The sequence below is a fragment of the Apium graveolens genome, chromosome 5 (assembly GCF_009905375.1).
Source record: "Apium graveolens cultivar Ventura chromosome 5, ASM990537v1, whole genome shotgun sequence".
NCBI classification, from domain to species: domain Eukaryota; kingdom Viridiplantae; phylum Streptophyta; class Magnoliopsida; order Apiales; family Apiaceae; genus Apium; species Apium graveolens.
The window spans coordinates 144,806,982-144,829,314 of record NC_133651.1 but is presented as its reverse complement, the minus strand read 5'-3'; positions in this window follow the sequence as shown (position 1 = coordinate 144,829,314).

The window sequence follows — 22,333 nt, the reverse complement described above, 5'->3', positions numbered from 1 at the left end:
GAGCTACCAAGATTCAGGGAACTTTATTAAACAGGAACAAGTTTGGAAACTTGATAAGAAAAAGTTCTTCCAACCTACCATTGACAGGGTTTGCTTATATTGAGAAAACTCAAGAGAAGCAACAAGCTCAGATTGATCAAATTCTGACAAATCAAGCTTCTCAGCAATCGCAACTTACTGAAATCCAGACCTCAGTGGAACTACTTATCTCTCTTTTATTACCTGCTGATGCCAAAAGGGGGAGAAGGTAATTAAGTCCAAATGCAAAACCAACAAGTCACTGCAAGGAAAGGATGATGGAAAAGATGACCAAGGAAACTCTGGAATGGGTAGTGGTCATAGTCAAGGTAGAAGGTTTACATCAAGACAAGCTAGTCACAGAACAAGTTCTGATACTGGGAAAAGAATAAGTTCTGCTGCTGGTAAAAGGATAAGTTCTGATGAACTTCTAGATCTTGATGAGGAAATGTCAAGACAGTTATTTCTTCAAGAAAATCCAGGGATGGACTTGGAAAGTTTAAAGGAAGAAGAAGCCAGACTTAAATCAGAGAAAGTCACATCTAAATCTGAAGCTTCTGGTAAAAAGTTACTTCCAAAACCTAAAGGCATTGTGATCAAAGAAAGGATACATACTGAAGAAACTTTGGCTAGATCACAACCACAGATAGATTCAAGATCCAAGGGTAAAGAAAAGGTTGGTGAACCTATCAAGCCTTATGTACCTCCTGAGGAAGAAGAAATTACTGATGGAAAAGATAATCTTGCTCTGACTTCATGAAAAGTTCTTAAAACAACCTCTGACATGGCTCAAGTTGTTCAGAGTCAAGAAATTGTAAGTTCTGATATTCAGAAGAAGCAAGTAACCTCTGACAGTGCTCAAGTTAACTTGATATCAGAAAATAAATCTAAAACACTCCTACCAGGATTCACTAAAGCAAAACAGACTCAATCTTTGAAGGCTACTTCAAGTGGTTTTGAAGCAAGAGTAGTTACTGGAAAGGAAGCTAGAGATAAAACTGGAATGGGAAGTGCTGATGAAAGAAGAGTACACAACACTACCGATGATCCAACTTCCTTGAGTGAACCAGGTATTGGAGCAACTCCTGAGCGATTAAATCAACTAGAATCTGTACAGATGGTTTACCATACCTTCTTGAAAGAATACATCATGTTGTATTTCATGACAGATGGTAGGGTTTATCATATAAGACAAAATGCCATTCCATTGAAGTATTTTGAAGAATTGGAGCATGTATTATTCTTACTTCAAGTGGATGACAGAATAACAGAGACTGCTGCAAACTACTTAAAGGAACAGATTCAGAGACAGAAAAGACTTTATTCTGTTAAGTCTGACAGCAGATATGTTCCAAAGTACAGAAATCACAATGGTGATATTGTTGATATGAAGCCTAATACTGCACAGATCAGAACATATCTTGGTATTAAGGGGCTTGAATTCAATCTAGAGTCTAATAAAGCTTATGTCATAAGACTAGATCGGGAGTTGAGAAAAGCAAAGATTAATGATCTCAGAGCTGCAATATTTCAAACTGGTGAAGATACTGCAGAGCTTAAAGATGTCAAACGGAGAATGATTGATGAACTCAGATATGCTGAGAAATGTTTGTTGAAGAATTATCTCAGAACAACTCCTGACATCAGAGAGATCAGAAAATGATGAAGCCAAGTCGAAGATCTACAACTGCTTAAATTCTGATATTTATACAGATTGAAGTTGTTATCAGAAGTTGAATTGGTAAAAACTTTAAGGACTGTAAGTTGTAGTTATCTTGTCTATTTCTCATGCATTTGTACTTAATGTTTTTGACATCATCAAATATCTGTTAAACTTGTATATTTTGTTAATTTACAAGTTGGGGGAGATTGTTAGATATATTTGATAATGTCATGGCTAATATGTTTTATGTTTAGATTTCAGATCTTATTTGAACAGAACAAATCAGTACTTAACTGATCAGTACTTATACTGGAAGTCAGAACTTAAGGGATATCAGTACTTATGTTATCAGGAGATAGATATCAGAACTTAAGTGCTGAAGGACGATCAGATAAGGACAGTAGCTGATTAAAGTTAAGAAGATCAAGATAAACATAAGAAGAGATATGCATGAAGAAGGAATTCCGTGAAGAATGGAATACTTGGAATAGAAGATATCTGATTGATATATTTTAGGAAGCAGAATTATATTCCATATCAATTAGCGATTATCTTGTAACTGTGTAGTATATAAACACAGACATAGGGTTTACACTATAAGTGTTATCATTATCGAGAATATTATTTAATATAACCCTAGCAGCTCTCGTGATATTTTGTTCATCACTGAGAGATAACAGTTCCAGATTGTAACAGAGTTTATTGTTTAAATAAAGTTTGTTTTCTGTTACATAAGTTCTTGAAGTTTGATTTGATTGTAATAAACACTGTATTCACCCCCTCTACAGTGAAAGTGTGACCTAACAGTGAATATTTGGTTCTTGAAATGTTAGGGGTTTGATTGTATGTGTTCTTAGATTCGATTTGCACTATAGAATATTGGATTTCATGTACAAATAAAGAAATTCGAAGTTTGGCCGGATTTAATGTCGGTTTGATCGGAGGTCAGGATTACGGGATGATTCCGGTGATTAAACAATTGATTGGAGTTGTTAAACTGATTTGGAACTGATTCCAGTTGAAAAACGGACCAAACCATGCATGTATTAGCCTGAATAGGGTGGCCGGAAAATTTTTCCGGTGACCGGAATGTCACCGGATTCTGGGTTCTTGGTGACCAGTTTACCCGAATTAAACCCGGATTAAAACCCGGTTTTGATCTGTTTTTGTCAGAATTCATTTTCTGACAGATGTTTCTGAGAAAATTATTTTTATTTTATTTTTATTAATTATAAAATCAGTTTTTTTTTTTTATTTTATAAATTGATTAATTAATTGATTTATATCATAAATAATTCTGAAATATTTTCTAAAAATTAGATTTAATTATTTTCTTAATTATTTATTAATTATTAATTATTTTAAAATGATTAATTATTTTGATAATTAATTAAATAATTTTCAATAAATCATAATAAATTCATTTTAATTCCAAAAATTATAGAAAAATCATTTTTAATTTTAATTTTTCTCAAATAATTATTTAAAAATATTTTTAGGGTTTAAAAATTAGTAGTAATAATTTATATTGAATAATATATTGATTTATCTGTGTTTAATTGATATTAATTAGACCGTTTATTAGATTCGAGCGAAATGAAAGTCCTTTGACTCAGAAAAATGAATTATTTTCATTAAAAATAATATTAAAACCTAATTTCTTCTAGAAACTAGCTGACCTTTGATATTTATTTGTTTATAACCTGACTCGCGTGTAGAGATGAGTCCGATAAATCCCAAAAAATAGGAAACGAGTCAAATAATGATCAGTTAAGCAAACAACGAGTCAATTTTGATTCTAAAAATTATTTTAAACTTAAAAATGATTATGTGGCTTATGTGCTTATGTGTATTATGTGGTTAATCGAGTCTTGCTTGTTAATAAATAATATACGAGTCAATAATACGCGTATGGGTAGACAATATGAGCTGCATGTTGAGATACGAGATGACTAAATCAGTCTATTTATTTGATAGAAGCCAGGACAACAAGGCAGATTGAGCCGGTGATAGACGAAGGTGAATTATTTGGAGTAAATCTTGTGGAAGGCAAGTTTTTCCCCTATTCTAATTTTAGAATAGTGACGTTTCTTTAGATTCTTATCACGCTTGCACTCTTTTGATTCTTGTTCATATACACTTATACACAATTGTTATTCTCCTGTTCACATTTCATTTCGATTCTTGATTTTTCCTTTTCCTTTGAATTCTCTATTCATATTCCAATAGCTACACATACACATTGGTTTATTCTGGTGATTAGAATATATCAAAGCATACCAATTATTCCGGTTGCTACTCCATAGACTGGATAATGACATTTGGGATTAAGTTTTACTTGATCCTAAGGACCGGGACATAACCGGATCCTTGATATGGGCCGTAGAGCCTGGGTACCCGACTGGATCTATATAATGAGATATAGATCTATACTATATCCAAGCTGATCAGCAGGGTATAGGTGACTTGTGTTTAGTTTAGTTCATTTGTATTCTCCAGTAATGGCCTTCTTTCTATTCTCGCGGGGTTATATCTTTGCAGATGTACCCAGGTTACCGATTCATTTAAATTGCTTTAACAAAGTTTATATTTTGCGGACTTGTTGAGCAATTGTTGGCTCACCCCTTTTTGTTGTTATTCACCTTATTATTTTCAGTTAAGAAGGAATATGAAACCTATCAGGACTCGAGTAGTAAAGAAGCGGGTCAAACCGCAGGACCCTCTCATACCCAAGGTGTTAATTCCAATCCAGGAAGAAAGCTTTGAATTGCCCGTATAGTTGGAGTGTAGATAATTAGTGCGTGTGTTTGAATAAAGATGAACTTAGTTTAAAATTGGTTAGACAATGGTTTGAAATAAAGAGAGTTTGTAAGATTTTGAATTTTGGTTTATAATAAAGTAGTTAGTGGTTCTTGTTTTTGTTGGATTTTATCTATCACAGAAGCATGGTAAAACAATTTTTTATGATATAAAATCCATATAATACGCATACAGATTGTGAATTAAATTGAGGGATCGTTTCTAACCTTTAAAAGCGATCCAAGAACCACGAGCGGAGGTCCCTAGCAGCTGTTCCTCAAGTGTGAAGCACTCCACCGGTATCCACCAAGAAATCGATGTAATGAAGGATGAGGAGGTGGAGAGAATTAGGATTTTTGTAAATTTTTAGGTTGATGCAAAAATAGGGTTTATAATAGTATATTTATAAGCAAAATTTTCAGCTGAAAATTTTCCCATAAAATATTATTATTATTAACCCTTTATTATTCTCACTAATAATTAAAACACCTTTTAATTATTAATCCTTTTTCTAAACACTTTAGAAATAATTCTCTCACTTGATTTAATTTCCAAAATTAAGTTCTTAATTAATAATATTAAGAACTTTTTCTTAATTAATTTATAATTAATTAAATCTCATTTAATCAATTATTAAATTTGCCAATTAATTATTTATTTCATAAATAAATAATTATCAGCCATTATTAATTAATTCCTCCACCATTAAATCATTCTCTTTTATGGTGTGACCCTGTAGGTTCAATATTAAGCCGGTAGTAGAAATAAATAATAATAAAACTATTTTATCAATATTTATATAAATTCTCTAATTCATTAAATATGATTAATTAATTAATCATATTTATTCTACATCGTGAGGGATACTTCTCAGCATATCATGACTATCTGGATAATATGAATTCACTGCTTAGAATACCAAGAACCCATTCAGTGAATAGTTACCGTACAATTAATTCCTTCCACCCTGCAATGTCACGATTAAATACAAGGCATGGAACTTGTGTCAAGCCTATCTTATTTAATCATTTGCTTTCCTATTCACTATGCTTAGTTCTATTTAATGTAAATTAGAAACTCCTTTCTAATTTCATTCACTCTGGTCAGAGATTCCTGAACTAGCATAAGTGGATCAGCATTGAACATTCTCTTCCTTCACTGGAATGGGTAGATCCTTTATTGATCATACACTATCTTCGTGTACAAATTCCTATACCCAGTAGAGCCCTTATAATTGTCCCTGGAGACTAAGAACTAAACCAAAGCATAGTTCAGTGTACACAAGATGACTATAATGACCTCAAGTCTAAGGATAGTTGTACAACTATCACTATATGAACAACTACTGACACGTGAGTGAACTCCATCAGTTGTTCAGCTGTGTGAGTCATGTTTAGTGAACTTATTCTATAATAAACACCTACATACTAGCTATAGTGTCACCACACAAATGTCTATGAGAACAGACATCCTTCATAATGAAGCAAGCATAGTATGTACCGATCTTTGCGGATTATTAATTACCAGTTAGTAATCCTATGAGCAGGAACTATTTGAGTTTAGAGTTATCATCTTTTAGGTCTCATTATTATTATCTCATCACAATCCATAAAAAGCTTTACTCTAAACTGTGGTATATCTATTTAAACACTTAAAATAGATAGAGCCCGCAATAAAAACAAAAGAAGTCTTTTATTAATATCAATGAAATCAAAACAGATTACATAAAATTTATTCCTAAATCCTCATACATGATTGGACTTAGGACATATCTCTTTCAATCTCCCACTTGTACTAAAGCCAATCACTCTGGTATCTAATACCCATCTTGTCTTTATGACGATCAAAGAGACTTTGAGAAAGTGGCTTTGTTAAAGGGTCTGCTATGTTGTTATGTGTGTCAACTCTCTCGACGTTGACATCTCCTCTTTCAGCAATCTCCCTAATCAGATGAAAGCGCCCCAGGACCCCAGGACATGTTTGGAATTTTTATGAGACCTAGGTTCCTTGGCTTGTGCTATTGCTGCGTTGTTATCACAATACAACACAATAGGCTCTTTAACACTAGGAACAACTCCCAACTCAGAAACAAATTTCCTCATCCAAACGGCTTCTTTTGCAGACTCACTTGCAGCTATATATTCTTCTTCCGCTGTGGAGTCAGTCGTTGTAGACTGTTTGGAACTCTTCCAACTAATCGCACCACCATTCAGAGTAAACACGTACCCTGACATGGATTTGCTATCACTTTCTGATTGAAAACTAGAGTTAGTATAACCCTCTATTTTCAACTCGGATTCACCACCAAAAACAAGAAAAATGTCCTGAGTCCTTCGCAAGTACTTAAGGTTGTTTTCACTGCTTTCCAGTGGTCTTCACCTGGATTGGACTGATATATGCTCATCACGCTAATTGAATAAGCAACATCAGGCCTTGTACATAACATCACGTTAGATTCTATTGCTGAAGCTCTAACCAAATACAAGAAGTATGTCATCTACATACAATACAAGAAATGTTACCGCGCTCCCACTAACCTTCTTGTAGACACATGGTTCATCTATGTTTTTGATAAAACCAAACTCTATGATCGTCTCATCAAAACGGATGTTCCATCTACGAGAAGCTTGCCTTAAACCGTATATGGTTCGCAGCAGCTTACACACTAGGTGTTCATTTCCCTTGGAAAGAAAACCCTCTGGCTGTGTCATATACACTTCCTCCTCAAGTTCCCCATTGAGGAAGGCCGTTTTCACGTCCATTTGCCAGATCTCATAGTCGTAGTAAGCAGCAATCGCAAGAAAAATCCGAATTGATTTTAACAGGGCTACAGGCGAAAAAGTTTCATTAAAGTCAATCCCTTGCCTTTGTTTGAATCATTTTGCCACGAGCCTGGCCCTATAGATCTCTACCTGGCCATCTGCTCCAATCTTTCTTTTGTATACCCACTTGCACTCAATAGGCTTAACACCTTCAGGCGCCTCAACCAGAGTCCATACTTGGTTGGTATACATAGATTCCATTTCAGATTTCATGGAACTATGCCATTTCTCTGAGTCAACACTACTCATAGCCTCATTATAGGTCACAGGGTCATCATCATTAATGATTGACAACTCATTGCCATTCTCAATGACAAGGCCATAATACCTCTCAGGTTGGCGATACACTCTCCCTGTCCTACGAATGGGCTGTTCCACAGAAGGTTGTTTAGTCCGAATAGGTGTTTCCACTTGATCCGTAGTAGTTTGTGCTTCTTGAACTTCATCAAGTTCAATTTTGCTCCCACTGTTTCCTTCAAGGATAAACTGCTTTTCCAAGAAGGTAGCATGTCTGGAGACAAACACCCGATGATCGGTGTAAAAGTAATACCCCAAAGTCTCTTTAGGATATCCCACAAAATTACATTTTACGGATCGAGATTCCAGCTTATCTAGGTCAACTTTCTTGACATAAGCTGGACATCCCCAAATCTTAACGTGTTTAAGACTCAGTTTTCTTTATTTCCATATCTCATATGGAGTTTGAGGAACAGATTTGGAAGGCACCTTATTCAGTAAATATGCTGAGGTTTCCAATGCATAACCCCATAGGAATACTGGAAGATTCGCATAGCTCATCATGGACCGAACCATGTCTAACAAAGTTCGATTTCTCCTTTCAGATACCCCATTCAACTGTGGAGTATATGGAGGAGTCCACTGGGAGACTATACCATTTTCTTTGAGATAATCTAGAAACTCTCCATTCAAGTATTCACCACTTCGATCTGATCGAAGAGTTATAATACTATGTTTGGTTTGTTTCTCCACTTCATGTTTATATTCTTTGAACTTTTCAAAGGCTTCAAACTTGTGTTTCATCAAATACACATATTCGAATCTAGATTTATCATCTATGAAAGTAATGAAGTATGAAAATCCACCCATGGCTTGCGTAGACATTGGTCCACATACATCTGTGTGTACCAATCCTAGCAAATCTGCAGCCCTCTCTCCATGTCCACTAAATGGAGATTTTGTCATTTTACTCAATAGACAAGATTCACATGTAGGATATGATTCAAAATCAAAGGGGTCAAGTAACCCTTCCTTATGCAATGTCCGCAGTCTATTTTCACTAATATGACCTAGCCTACGATGCCATAAATAGGTCAGATTTTCATCATCTCATTTTCTTTTATTAGTTTGTTCAATCTGAAGTAAATCATGCTCTACGTCACATACATACAGACCATTATTTAAAATACCACGTCCATAAAGAACATTATCTCTAAGAATAGAACATTCATTATTCTTAATAATAAATGAAAAACCATCCAAATCCAACAGAGGAATAGAAACAATATTCCTCACAATAGAGGGAACGTAATAACAATTATTCAATATAATAGTCTTGCCCGTAGGCATATGTAAACTAAATGATCCTACAGATATGGCCGCAACCCTTGCTCCATTGCCCATACGTAGAATCACTTCATCTTTTTCAAGAGTCCTACTTCCCTTTAGTCCTTGCAACGAATTGCAAATATGAGAACCACAGGCGGTATCTAATACCCAAGTAGAAATTTGACCTAGTGACATATTAACTTCGATCATGAACATGCCTGAATCAGAACCGGTAGTCTCACTACCCTTCTTCTTCTTCAATTCTACAAGGTAAACCTTGAAATTCCTCTTCCAGTGCCCCAACTTGTTACAGTGAAAGCAAACAGCTAAATTAGAACCAGTCAACTTGTGAGCATCTAGTATGCTCTGGAGTGATAGTGCAGAAGACATGATGAATATAGTAATCTGTAAATGATAAACACATAACAATACTTAGCAAATATTCAATTTCATTTTAAAACACTATATGAATCGGGTCTTTATTCATAAGTGGCTCCCACTATTTTATCTAATTTATACAACCCCTAAGTGAAAATTAAGCATTCATAATGCCAGTGGAAATAGGGATCCTACATTCCATCGCACAACCTCGGCTGTAACCCGAAACGTCATGTGATGTTCAATAGGCAGACAACTCTTGTCAATTACATCTTATGTTATTCCCTGATATAACTTTAGCCTCTTGAATAATTGAGTCACGGCTGTAGCACGATAAACTCAATATTCTAAGTCAAGTCTAACCCAACATTTCGTACAATTGAATCAGTCTCCAACGGCCCACGGCTGTACCACGTAAAGACCTTTAGATTCTAATTCAATGTACACATCTCTATGTAATAGACAAGTATTTCTTATTTCGAAATCAAAGCCCTCGGCTGTAGCACGAAACGACAATGATTTAAAAATAAGAACCACTTTCTATCATGTTGGAAGGCTATGACCGACACAAGCCCGTTGTGTCATTGGCCAATTACTACTTGATCTTATTTATTTTAGAGGGAGTGTATTACTTTACAATCATAATAATATTATAAAGAGATTCTTCCTTTTAAATTAAATATTTCAAATCAATAATCGATAATCAGATGATTCCCAGATCGGGTGGAGCATTGTCAAGAGGCGTCACTTAATAACCCTTTCTTACAGATAGAAATCTGTTGTTGACAGAATCATCCTTTCTCTCAATATTGAAAATTCATATTCAATTACGTGTTTCATAAACACAAGAATCTCATGATCGTATTCATAATATTTATATTAAGGTCATGAAACAATTTCACTATACTAGATTGTTTAACAAACGCCTTATGTTAATTAAGTTCACCTAAATCTATCATCGCATGATAAAATAATCATATATTACATATATAAGCATGAATAAACGTAAAGGTAGGCATGTTAAATCATGTAGCATATTGGTCTAAGCATTATACATCTCTATGTATCACATGAGGCATTTAAAAGCAATTAAAACAGTCAAAAACATGCTTTAAAACACTTCTGTTAGCTATAAACAGTCCGAAACAAATTCAGAAAATATAATATAATATACCATTAGTTGCGTCTCGAAAAGACGAATCCAACGGCACCAAGCACGCCCAATTCTGACAAGCCACACACCCTCACGCGCCCCGAGAAGAAAATCCACTCGCCGACACGCGCTGTGAGGCGCGTGTCTGACTTTCGTCCACGCGCCCCACGCGCACACGCGCCCCACGCGCACACGCGCCTCACGCGCCCCAAACTCTAAGCTGACGTCAGCATGCCGTCATCTGATGACGTCAGCATGACGTCAGCATTACGCTGACCATTGACCCGCGCGTGTCTGACACGCTCCGCGCGTGACACACGAGCACGTGTGCCCCACGCGCGCATGCCAGACGCGCGCTTGTCCCCTCTTTCCTGACTGTCGCCGCCGCCTTTGCTTTGCACAGAAAAACGTGCCGTTCCTTTTTCAGTGCCACCACGATAACAGACTAACAGTTGTCTTCTTTAAAAGCACAACAACATATATATATATATATATACTAACAGATTATATATATATATATATATATTTAATTACGAATTTAATTAAAACAACTTCAAAAATTCATAACAATTAATCCATACATCATAAAATTATGAAAAAAATACCCAGACGATCTACAACACTTGTAGAACCCAGATCTACAGTCAAAATAAATATGAGAAACAAATTCTAATCAGTCATAATTAATCCATGATATAACTTGTAAAAATCATAATTAATTCATACAAGCACATAAAATTCTGAAATTTTTACCACAGATCTATATGCATACAAACTGTCTTTGATACCATTGTTGGATTTTATCTATCACAGAAGCATGGTAAAACAATTTTTCATGATATAAAATCCATATAATACGCATACAAATTGTGAATTAAATTGAGGGATCGTTTCTAACCTTTAAAAGTGATCCAAGAACCATGAGCGGAGGTCCCTAGCAACTGCTCCTCAAGTGTGAAGCACTCCACCGGTATCCACCAAGAAATCGATGTAATGAAGGAGGAGGTGGAGAGAATTAGGGTTTTTATAAATTTTTAGGTTGAGGCAAAAATAGGGTTTATAATAGTATATTTATAAGCAAAATTTTCAGCTGAAAATTTTCCCATAAAATATTATTATTATTAACCCTTTATTATTCTCACTAATAATTAAAACACCTTTTAATTATTAATCCTTTTTCTAAACACTTTAGAAATAATTCTCTCACTTGATTTAATTTCCAAAATTAAATTCTTAATTAATAATATTAAGAACTTTTTCTTAATTAATTTATAATCAATTAAATCTCATTTATTCAATTATGAAATTTACCAATTAATTATTTATTTCATAAATAAATAATTATCAGCCATTATTAATTAATTCCTCCACCATTAAATCATTCTCTTTTATGGTGTGACCCTGTAGGTTCAATATTAAGCCGGTAGTAGAAATAAATAATAATAAAACAATTTTATCATTATTTATATAAATTCTCTAATTCATTAAATATGATTAATTAATTAATCATATTTATTCTACATCGTGAGGGATACTTCTCAGCATATCGCGACTATCTGGATAATATGAATTCACTGCTTAGAATACCAAGAACCCATTCAGTGAATAGTTACCGTACAATTAATTCCTTCTACCCTACAATGTCACGATTAAATACAAGGCATGGAACTTGTGTCAAGCCTATCTTATTTAATCATTTGCTTTCCCATTCACTATGCTTAGTTCTATTTAATGTAAATTAGAAACTCCTTTCTAATTTCATTCACCCTGGCCAGAGATTCCTGAACTAGCATAAGTGGATCAGCATTGAACATTCTCTTCCTTCACTGGAAGGGGTAGATCCTTTATTGATCATACACTATCTTCGTGTACAAATTCCTATACCCAGTAGAGCCCTTATAATTGTCCCTGGAGACTAAGAACTAAACCAAAGCATAGTTCAGTGTACACAAGATGACTATGATGACCTCAAGTCTAAGGATACTTGTACAACTATCACTATGTGAACAACTGCTGACACGTGAGTGAACTCCATCAGTTGTTCAGCTGTGTGAGTCATGTTCAGTGAACTTATTCTATAATAAGCACCTACATACTAGCTATGATGTCACCACACAAATGTCTATGAGAACAGACATCCTTCATAATGAAGCAAGCATAGTATGTACCGATCTTTGCGGATTATTAATTACCAGTTAGTAATCCTACGAGCAGGAACTATTTGAGTTTAGAGTTATCATCTTTTCGGTCTCATTATTATGATCTCATCACAATTCATAAAAAGCTTTACTCTAAACTGTGGTATATCTTATTTAAACACTTAAAATAAATAGAGCCCGCAATAAAAACAAAAGAAGTCTTTTATTAATATCAATGAAATCAAAACAGATTACATAAAAGTTATTCCTAAATCCTCATACATGATTGGACTTAGGACATATCTCTTTCAATCTCCCACTTGTACTAAAGCCAATCACTCTGGTATCTAATACCCATCTTGTCTTTATGACGATCAAAGTGACTTTGAGAAAGTGGCTTTGTTAAAGGGTCTGCTATGTTGTTATGTGTGTCAACTTTCTCGACGTTGACATCTCCTCTTTCAACAATCTCCCTAATCAGATGAAAGCGCCCCAGGACATGTTTGGAATTTTTATGAGACCTAGGTTCCTTGGCTTGTGCTATTGCTGCATTGTTATTACAATACAACACAATAGCCTCTTTAACACTAGGAACAACTCCCAACTCAGAAACAAATTTCCTCATCCAAACGGCTTCTTTTGCAGCCTCACTTGCAGCTATATATTCTGCTTCCGCTGTGGAGTCAGCCGTTGTAGACTGTTTAGAACTCTTCCAACTAATCGCACCACCATTCAGAGTAAACACGTACCCTGACATGGATTTGCTATCACTTTCTGATTGAAAACTAGAGCCAGTATAACCCTCTATTTTCAACTCGGATTCACCACCAAAAACAAGAAAAATGTCCTGAGTCCTTCGCAAGTACTTAAGGATGTTATTCACTGCTTTCCAGTGGTCTGCACCTGGATTGGACTGATATCTGGTCGTCACACTAATTGAATAAGCAACATCAGGCCTTGTACATAACATCGCGTACATGATAGATCCTATTTCTGAAGCATAAGGAATCTTACTCATATGCTCTTTTTCTTCAGGTGTCTTAGGAGACATTTTTTCGGAAAGGGACACTCCATGGCTCATCGGTATGAGACCCCTTTTGGAGTTTTCCATGCTAAACCTTTTAAGCACTTTCTAGATGTATGTACCCTGGGTAAGACCTATCATTCTTCTAGATCTATCTCTATAGATCTTCATACCGAGAATGTAGGATGCTTCTCCCAAGTCCTTCATGGTGAAGTTCTTTGATAGCCATACTTTGACTGATTGCAGCATCGGTATATCATTTCCTATAAGAAGTATGTCATCTACATACAATACAAGAAATGTTACCGCACTCCCACTAACCTTCTTGTAGACACATGGTTCATCTATGTTTTTGATAAAACCAGACTCTATGATCGTCTCATCAAAATGGATGTTCCATCTACGAGAAGCTTGCCTTAAACCATATATGGTTCGCAGCAGCTTACACACTAGGTGTTCATTTCCCTTGGAAAGAAAACCCTCTGGCTGTGTCATATACACTTCCTCCTCAAGTTCCCCAATGAGGAAGGCCATTTTCACGTCCATTTGCCATATCTCATAGTCGTAGTAAGCAGCAATCGCAAGCAAAATCCGAATTGATTTTAACAGGGCTACAGGCGAAAAAGTTTCATCAAAGTCAATCCCTTGCCTTTGTTTGAATCATTTTGCCACGAGCCTGGCCTTATAGGTCTCTACCTGGCCATCTGCTCCAATCTTTCTTTTGTATACCCACTTGCACCCAATAGGCTTAACACCTTCAGGCGCCTCAACCAGAGTCTATACTTGGTTGGTATACATAGATTCCATTTCAGATTTCATGGAACTATGCCATTTCTCTGAGTCAACACTACTCATAGCCTCATTATAGGTCACAGGGTCATCATCATCAATGATTGACAACTCATTGTCATTCTCAATAACAAGGCCATAATACCTCTCAGGTTGGCGAGACACTCTCCCTGTCCTACGAATGGGCTGTTCCACAGAAGGTTGTTCAGTCCAAACAGGTGTTTCCACTTGATCTGTAGTAGTTTGTGCTTCTTGAACTTCATCAAGTTCAATTTTGCTCCCAAGTGTGAAGCACTCCACCGGTATCCACCAAGAAATCGATGTAATGAAGGAGGAGGTGGAGAGAATTAGGGTTTTTGTAAATTTTTAGGTTGAGGCAAAAATAGGGTTTATATTAGTATATTTATAAGCAAAATTTTCAGCTGAAAATTTTCTCATAAAATATTATTATTATTAACCCTTTATTATTCTCACTAATAATTAAAACACCTTTTAATTATTAATCCTTTTTCTAAACACTTTAGAAATAATTCTCTCACTTGATTTAATTTCCAAAATTAAATTCTTAATTAATAATATTAAGAACTTTTACTTAATTAATTTATAATCAATTAAATCTCATTTAATCAATTATTAAATTTTCCAATTAATTATTTATTTCATAAATAAATAATTATCAGCCATTATTAATTAATTCCTCCACCATTAAATCATTCTCTTTTATGGTGTGACCCTGTAGGTTCAATATTAAGCCGGTAGTAGAAATAAATAATAATAAAACTATTTTATCATTATTTATATAAATTCTCTAATTCATTAAATATGATTAATTAATCAATCATATTTATTCTACATCGTGAGGGATACTTCTCAGCATATCGCAACTATCTGGATAATATGAATTCACTGCTTAGAATACCAAGAACCCATTCAGTGAATAGTTACCGTACAATTAATTCCTTCTACCCTGCAATGTCACGATTAAATACAAGGCATGGAACTTGTGTCAAGCCTATCTTATTTAATCCTATTCACTATGCTTAGTTCTATTTAATGTAAATTAGAAACTCCTTTCTAATTTCATTCACTCTGGCCAGAGATTCCTGAACTAGCATAAGTGGATCAGCATTGAACATTCTCTTCCTTCACTGGAAGGGGTAGATCCTTTATTGATCATACACTATCTTCGTGTACAAATTCCTATACCCAGTAGAGCCCTTATAATTGTTCCTAGAGACTAAGAACTAAACCAAAACATAGTTCAGTGTACACAAGATGACTATAATGACCTCAAGTCTAAGGATAGTTGTACAACTATCACTATGTGAACAATTGCTGACACGTGAGTGAACTCCATCAGTTGTTCACCTGTGTGAGTCATGTTCAGCGAACTTATTCTATAATAAGCACCTACATACTAGCTATAGTATAACGACTCGTGTATTTTTATTTTATTTCTAATATTTGGAAGTATAATAAAAGTTTAAGTAAATAAATAAAAGATGTGTATTGATTTTGGCAGCGATTATTGATTGTTATTTAATTAATTATGATTTATTGATATGTGGGATTTGAATTATATGATTTATTGATGAGATGTGATTTTATTTTACTTGTAAAGGTGACTTTATTGTAATTTTAATTCCATAAATATTTGGGTTGTTTTTAAAATTGGTTTTTTAATTTTATAATTTCAATAATTATTTTTAGGACTTTATAAAATTGAGAAAATTAATATTTTGTTAATTATTCATTTTTAAATGATTTTCTGAGTGTGTTAAATGCTAAAATCCATATTTAATTATGGGAATCTTTAAAAATTATGAAATTTATATTTTATTAAGTTCGTATTATTCGGAGAATTTTAAAACTATTTTGGGAATTTTCGGGTATCGTTTCATGCGCACGTCGTTTCGTTATTTATTAAAAAGGCGGGTATGCAGCGTAACCCAGAATTGTTTTAAAAATTTCGGAATTTATGTTTCCATAACTTCGGGATATTTATATTATTTTCCCTTTTATTTTGGGCAATTTGTCGAAATTATTTTAAGGGTGGCTTGGTTCGCTAAATTCAGTTTTCGGGGCAAAATTTCAGTTCCCAGGTATATCTGTTATACGTGTCAAAATCTTATAAAAGAAATTGACACGTATCCAATTAACAGATACGTGTCAGCAGTTGGCTTTGGGGAGATTAAAAAATCATCTCTCTATTGTCTCTCTCCCTGTTGCTCTCTTCTCTCTCTCGTTTCTTGGTTCCTTTTTCATTTTCTTCTTCCTTCGCTTGCTTCCACCTCTTCTCGGTAATTACTATGCTGCCTGTTTTCTTGTATTCCATCGATGTCTCTTCCTTTCTCTGGCCGCTGTTGCCGCCGATTTTCCGGTTGGTGGCGGCGGTAGGCGATTGTGTGTGATTGTGTATGATTGTGTGGTGTTGTGTGTGTTGTGTGTGTTGTGTGTGTGAGTTGTGTGTGTTGTTTGCGGTGTGTGCGCGCAAGCCGCGGCGCGTGTGTGCTGTGGTCGTGTTGGTCCTGTGCTGTTTCCCTGTGTTGGATTCTGTTGGGCTCGATTGTGTTGGATTTTGTTGGGCCTATTATTGGGCATGACAGTTGGGTTTAGTGGTGGGCTCTAATTATGGGCTTAATTATTGTGCCGTTGGTTTAATATGAATTAATTTGTGTTATTGCAGGGATTTTTGTTGACTGATTTTGTGAAATAAAATACCGTGCAGTAAAAATAATCTTAAAAATCGGTGAAATTTTTAGTTGGAATCCTGAATTATCGGGTACCCCGGAAATTTTGCCGCCGTACCGCGATGACTCGCTACGAGGACGGTGGACGGTGATAACGATGTTCTGAGTCCTAAATTCCATAAATAAATAAAATAAAATAATTATGTAAAATATGTTTGGATTTAAATAACTAATTTTGATTGGTGTTGGGATGTACGTTATATAAATGGTGGAATAATGTTGGGGATTGTTGAGAATTATTGACGTCGATTATAATCGACGGGTAGTCTTATAAATAAAGAAGTTGCTGCCAAAATTTTCTAAAAATATATTTGTAATCGTACATAATTATATTTTACGTGTTACCACTATTTATGTCGAGAGATGTGATTACATGATTATGTGTATAGTCGGGTTGTCGGATTTGGATTATTAGGATTTGAGGATATCAAGCATGTCGGTATAACTAATTAGGGTATTCCTTAATTGTAGATCCCCGTCGAGTTGTTCAAGGATCAAAGTCAGCGTGAAAGCTACTTAGGGTTTGTAAAGCATTGCAAGGCAAGTACCCCTGACCATTCTTTTATGGTTCAGTGTATATGAATAGCTAAATGTTTTATTCTCGTAATGGAACAGAAATGTTTTAAGTTACATATCCATTGTAGTTATAAAATCATTGTTTTCGAATTGTTTTGGGGAAAAGTAACTTCGAAAGGTACCTGTCTCAAATGAAATGAATTGCGAAACGGATTTTATATGTGTGCTGGTTAATTAAATGATTTTGAAAATGAGATAGGTACAAGTGTTTTGAAAACCGGATAAAACGGTCAGATATGGGATACATTGGGGCCAGAGTAGGCCTATTGAGGTAGCGTAAGAGGCTAATTCGGTTGCGCGCATTATAAAACCGATTAGTCCAGCAGGTTAGAGACCTAGCTAGTCTCTGAGTTCCGGAATAGGTAAATGGGATGGTAGTTAGAGCCGTCTGGTGTTGATAGCCTGATCAGATGTCTTCACATATCCGCTATATATCTGATTGGGATTTGTGAATTATATAAGAGTATAATTGGTTGATACAACGGTTTTATAAAATGATTAGCATGCTAAAATTGGACTCTGGTATTACACAGCACACTGTTATGATGTTTTAACAAAGCATGCTAAATAGTGATATCCAGTTACCTTTAATTTTCATTATGAAATATTGATATCATGATTACAGTTATGTTCCTGTTTATTATTGCATTCCAGTTTTTAATCTGTTATTCATATTTGGTACTGCTGAGCGATTATGCTCACCCTTGCAAACTGTTATGTATATTTCGCAGATGCCTAGAAGATCAGTCAGACCGACCCGTGTTCCCGCCCCTACTGGACCTGGCTCCTCTGAGGTAGTTTGTATCAGACCATGAGGTCTGAAGAGTTGCTAAATAAAGTTAGTGTGTCTTAGATGTTGAATAAAGAGTTTGTAATAATGAGAACCTGAATTATACTTGAACCTGGATCGGATCTTGGTTCGGGGTCAAGTTAGTATATTTTAATAATAATTCTGTTGTTTATATTTTTGGCAATTGTGTTTAGTGACGTCAACTCCTGACCCCGGGTTGAGGCCGTCACATATAGTGTCACCACACAAATGTCTATGAGAACAGACATCCTTCATAATGAAGCAAACATAGTATGTACCGATCTTTGCGGCTTATTAATTACCAGTTAGTAATCCTACGAGCAGGAACTATTTGAGTTTAGAGTTATCATCTTTTAGGTCTCATTATTATGATCTCATCACAATCCATAAAAAGCTTTACTCTAAACTGTGGTATATCTTATTTAAACACTTAAAATAGATAGAGCCCGCAATAAAAACAAAACAAGTCTTTTATTAATATCAATGAAATCAAAACAGATTACATAAAAGTTATTCCTAAATCCTCATACATGATTGGACTTAGGACATATCTCTTTCAGTTTTCATACTTCAACCTAAAAAGATCCTGATTAGTGTTAAAGGGGTTTAGATATATTTCATTATTATTGTTATTCAGGTTTTACAGGTTTGGAGATTAGCTAGTAACCCCCAAACTTATACCCCGGGTCTAGAGGGCGTTACAGAACTAATGGAAGACGGTGTTGCTCCTACTCAATTTGATAGGAAGTTGTTGGATGATGCTTTTGGAGGCATGGAGTATGGAAATGTCCAGAGTTGGTATACTCGAGAGCTTGAGATGTTTGTTAAGTTGGGATTCGACATCCTTGATGTGTATGAATGGACGTTTGCTGAGGATGATGAGAGGCCTTACCACCGACCCAAGGGCGGTTGGGTGACAGTTCTAGTCAGTTTTTTCTAGGTTGGGTTCCAGCCCAGACTATATTATTTCATGTACCACTTGTTTACGAAGTTTTTCAAGTGCGGTTTTGGGCAGTTCACCTCTAACACTATGAGAAGCATATCTTATTTCTTCCGAGATGGGCTTGGAGCCGACTTCTCGGTTGTTCTCACATTCTTCCGGGTCCAGATAATGAGCAACAACTCCATATATGACCTTCACTAGGGGCGCAACAAGAAGTTCGGAGAGAAATATTATAGTATGCCTTCGTCGAATAAGACGTGGTATTTGGAGTATATCTTCCTCCATGGTGGGAATTTGGCCTAGTTTCCAAGGAACGTAAAAATTGATGTCCCATTAGAGCTGTTTGTTGTGTCCGAGGATGAGTTGTGTGAGATTTATCGATTTACTCATTGTTAGCCGGATGGCAAGTTGATCTTAGAGTTGATCCAGTATAGGTCTTTCTTGGTGATATATAATGGTAAATGCTGCTTACTCTTGTCTTGTTGTTTACTTATATTTGTGTCCGACATGTTGCTATTTTAACTTGTCATGCAATATGTTGCATGTACCTGTTAGTTATTTCTATTTGATTCTCGTAGTGTCAATTATTTGTGGTTGCTCGGTTATCTGAGATTTATCGTGCTTGTATTGCAGTTCTTCATCGCATCATTACCTAGCCGAAAATGTTGAACAAGAGAGCCATGCTCAAGGTCTTTAAGGAGAAGTCCATGGATGGACCAAAGGAAGGTGTGGCAAAGAGAAACCCAGATGCTGCCACTAGTGGAGGGACGGTGTTGTGCAAGATATGCCTATAAAATAACAAGACTAAGTCAATTTGACAGCCCTACGATTTAGTTGTTTGATAATCAAATTTGTATTTTGTATTGTATTACTTGAGTCTGTAAAATGGTTAGAAGACTAGAATGGAGTATATTTCTGTAAACAGTTCAAGCCTAAGGAATAAACTCTGGAAGAAGATCAAGTTAGATCATGTCTCAGAGAAAATGATACATAAACTTGGAGTTGAATAAATCTGTTTTATGAAAAATGTTTTAAGTCAAGATATCGATAAGTCACAGATCAAGAAATATAGAGAAGTCATTCGAGAACTTCAGAATAACTTATCGAGAAGTCCAAAATGGCTTATAGAGAAGTCTCAGAGACATCGATAAGTCAAATGAGATATGAAGATTGTAGATATCGAAAAGTTATTTCTACATGTAGAGAACTCAGAGATATCGACAAGTCAAAATGAAGATGTGAAGATTGGAGATATCGACAAGTCAAATTATCATTAAAGATCTCAGAGATATCGAAACGTTAAAATGTATATAGAGATCTCTAGGATATTGATAAAACAATTCTATATGTAGAGATCTTAGATATATCGATAAGTCAATTAGCATGCAAATATCAAGAGACCTCGACAAGTCAAATATACCTATAGAGAAGTCAGAGATCTCGATAAGTCATTATACTTATCGAGATGTCACTTCTCTATAGAACAAACTGGAGATCTCAACATGCCTCTCAAATATAGAATGCAAATAAATTCAAGATCCAAGATTATCAGTCAACAAATAATCTATCAACTAGATTGAAAAGTCTACAAAGAAGGTGGAAATAATAGATAATCAATGGCCAAGATTAACTAGACAAAGGATGGTCACAAACTAGCAAAATCTTGCATAGATTTGCTAAGCTAGAACTGGAAATAGAAAAGGTTGCTTTATAAAAGAGTTTAGTACATTTTAGTGCAAGTTTTGTAAACCCGTTCTGCTAGTGTATAAAGCATGCACCGGTCCTTAGTTTATTTATATCAAACAGTTTTAGATTATCTTGTATTCTCTCAAAGAAGAAGTCGGGTTCTTATATTTTTAAGAACACGGAATTTGTAGCAAGACAAACTCAATTGATACAAATTAAGTGAGTTTTAAAATATTGTGTTTGTTGTGCTTGTTATTTTTATTCTACTAATATAATATCTTTATGCTTTGTTCACATACCAATAACCAAACTTCAAAAAGGCTAAAAATCAAGAAAACAGATTCACCCCCCTTTGTGTTGCACTTAATATCTAACAAGTGGTATCAAAGAAAAATCTGAAAGAAAACAGATAAAGATCTTGGAAGTATGAGTGCACAAAAGATAAGCAGTATCAAGATACCAACCTTTTGATAGAATCAACTATATACTTTGGAAAAAGAAAATGATGATGTTCATAAGGATGACCAATCCATTATATATCCAGATTCTCAAGAATGGCCCTTTTACTCCCATGGAAAGAGTTGATGAATCTACTAATGGAGATATGGTTATCCCAGCTCATTATGCTCCTAAAAACCCTTCAAAATACACTGAAATTGAAAAGGAAAAAGTCTCCCTGGATTGTGGCCTGCAACTAATTATATTAGATTCACTTGACAATGTTATGTACAACAATATTGTCAATTGTGACATAGCCAAACAAATATGGGAGAAGATTGAGATTTCGTGTGAGGGTACAGAGGAAGTTAAATCAAATCAAAGGAGGATACTAGTGTCTTAGTATGAGGGATTCATGGAAAAGCCCAAAGAAGGAATTACTGAAGTTTTTGAAAGGTTTAACAAATTGATATATGACTTGCAGCTTCATGATAAGTATTATGAAGCTGAGGAGCTTAACCTAAAGTTCTTGATATCCCTTCCTGACCACCTTGAATAGAAAATATCAGCTATTAGAGAAGGAAGAGATTTGAGCAGAATAACTCTGGAAGATTTTATATGGGATCTTAAAAACTTATGAACTTGAAATGTTACAAAGAAAGTCATTAAAGGAAAACCATGGACATATTATTGATGGTTCCAGTGGCTTAGTTGTTAATGACAGTGAATCAAGTGAAGATGAACAAGATGCTCAAGTTCTAGTTATTCAAGCTGTAGAG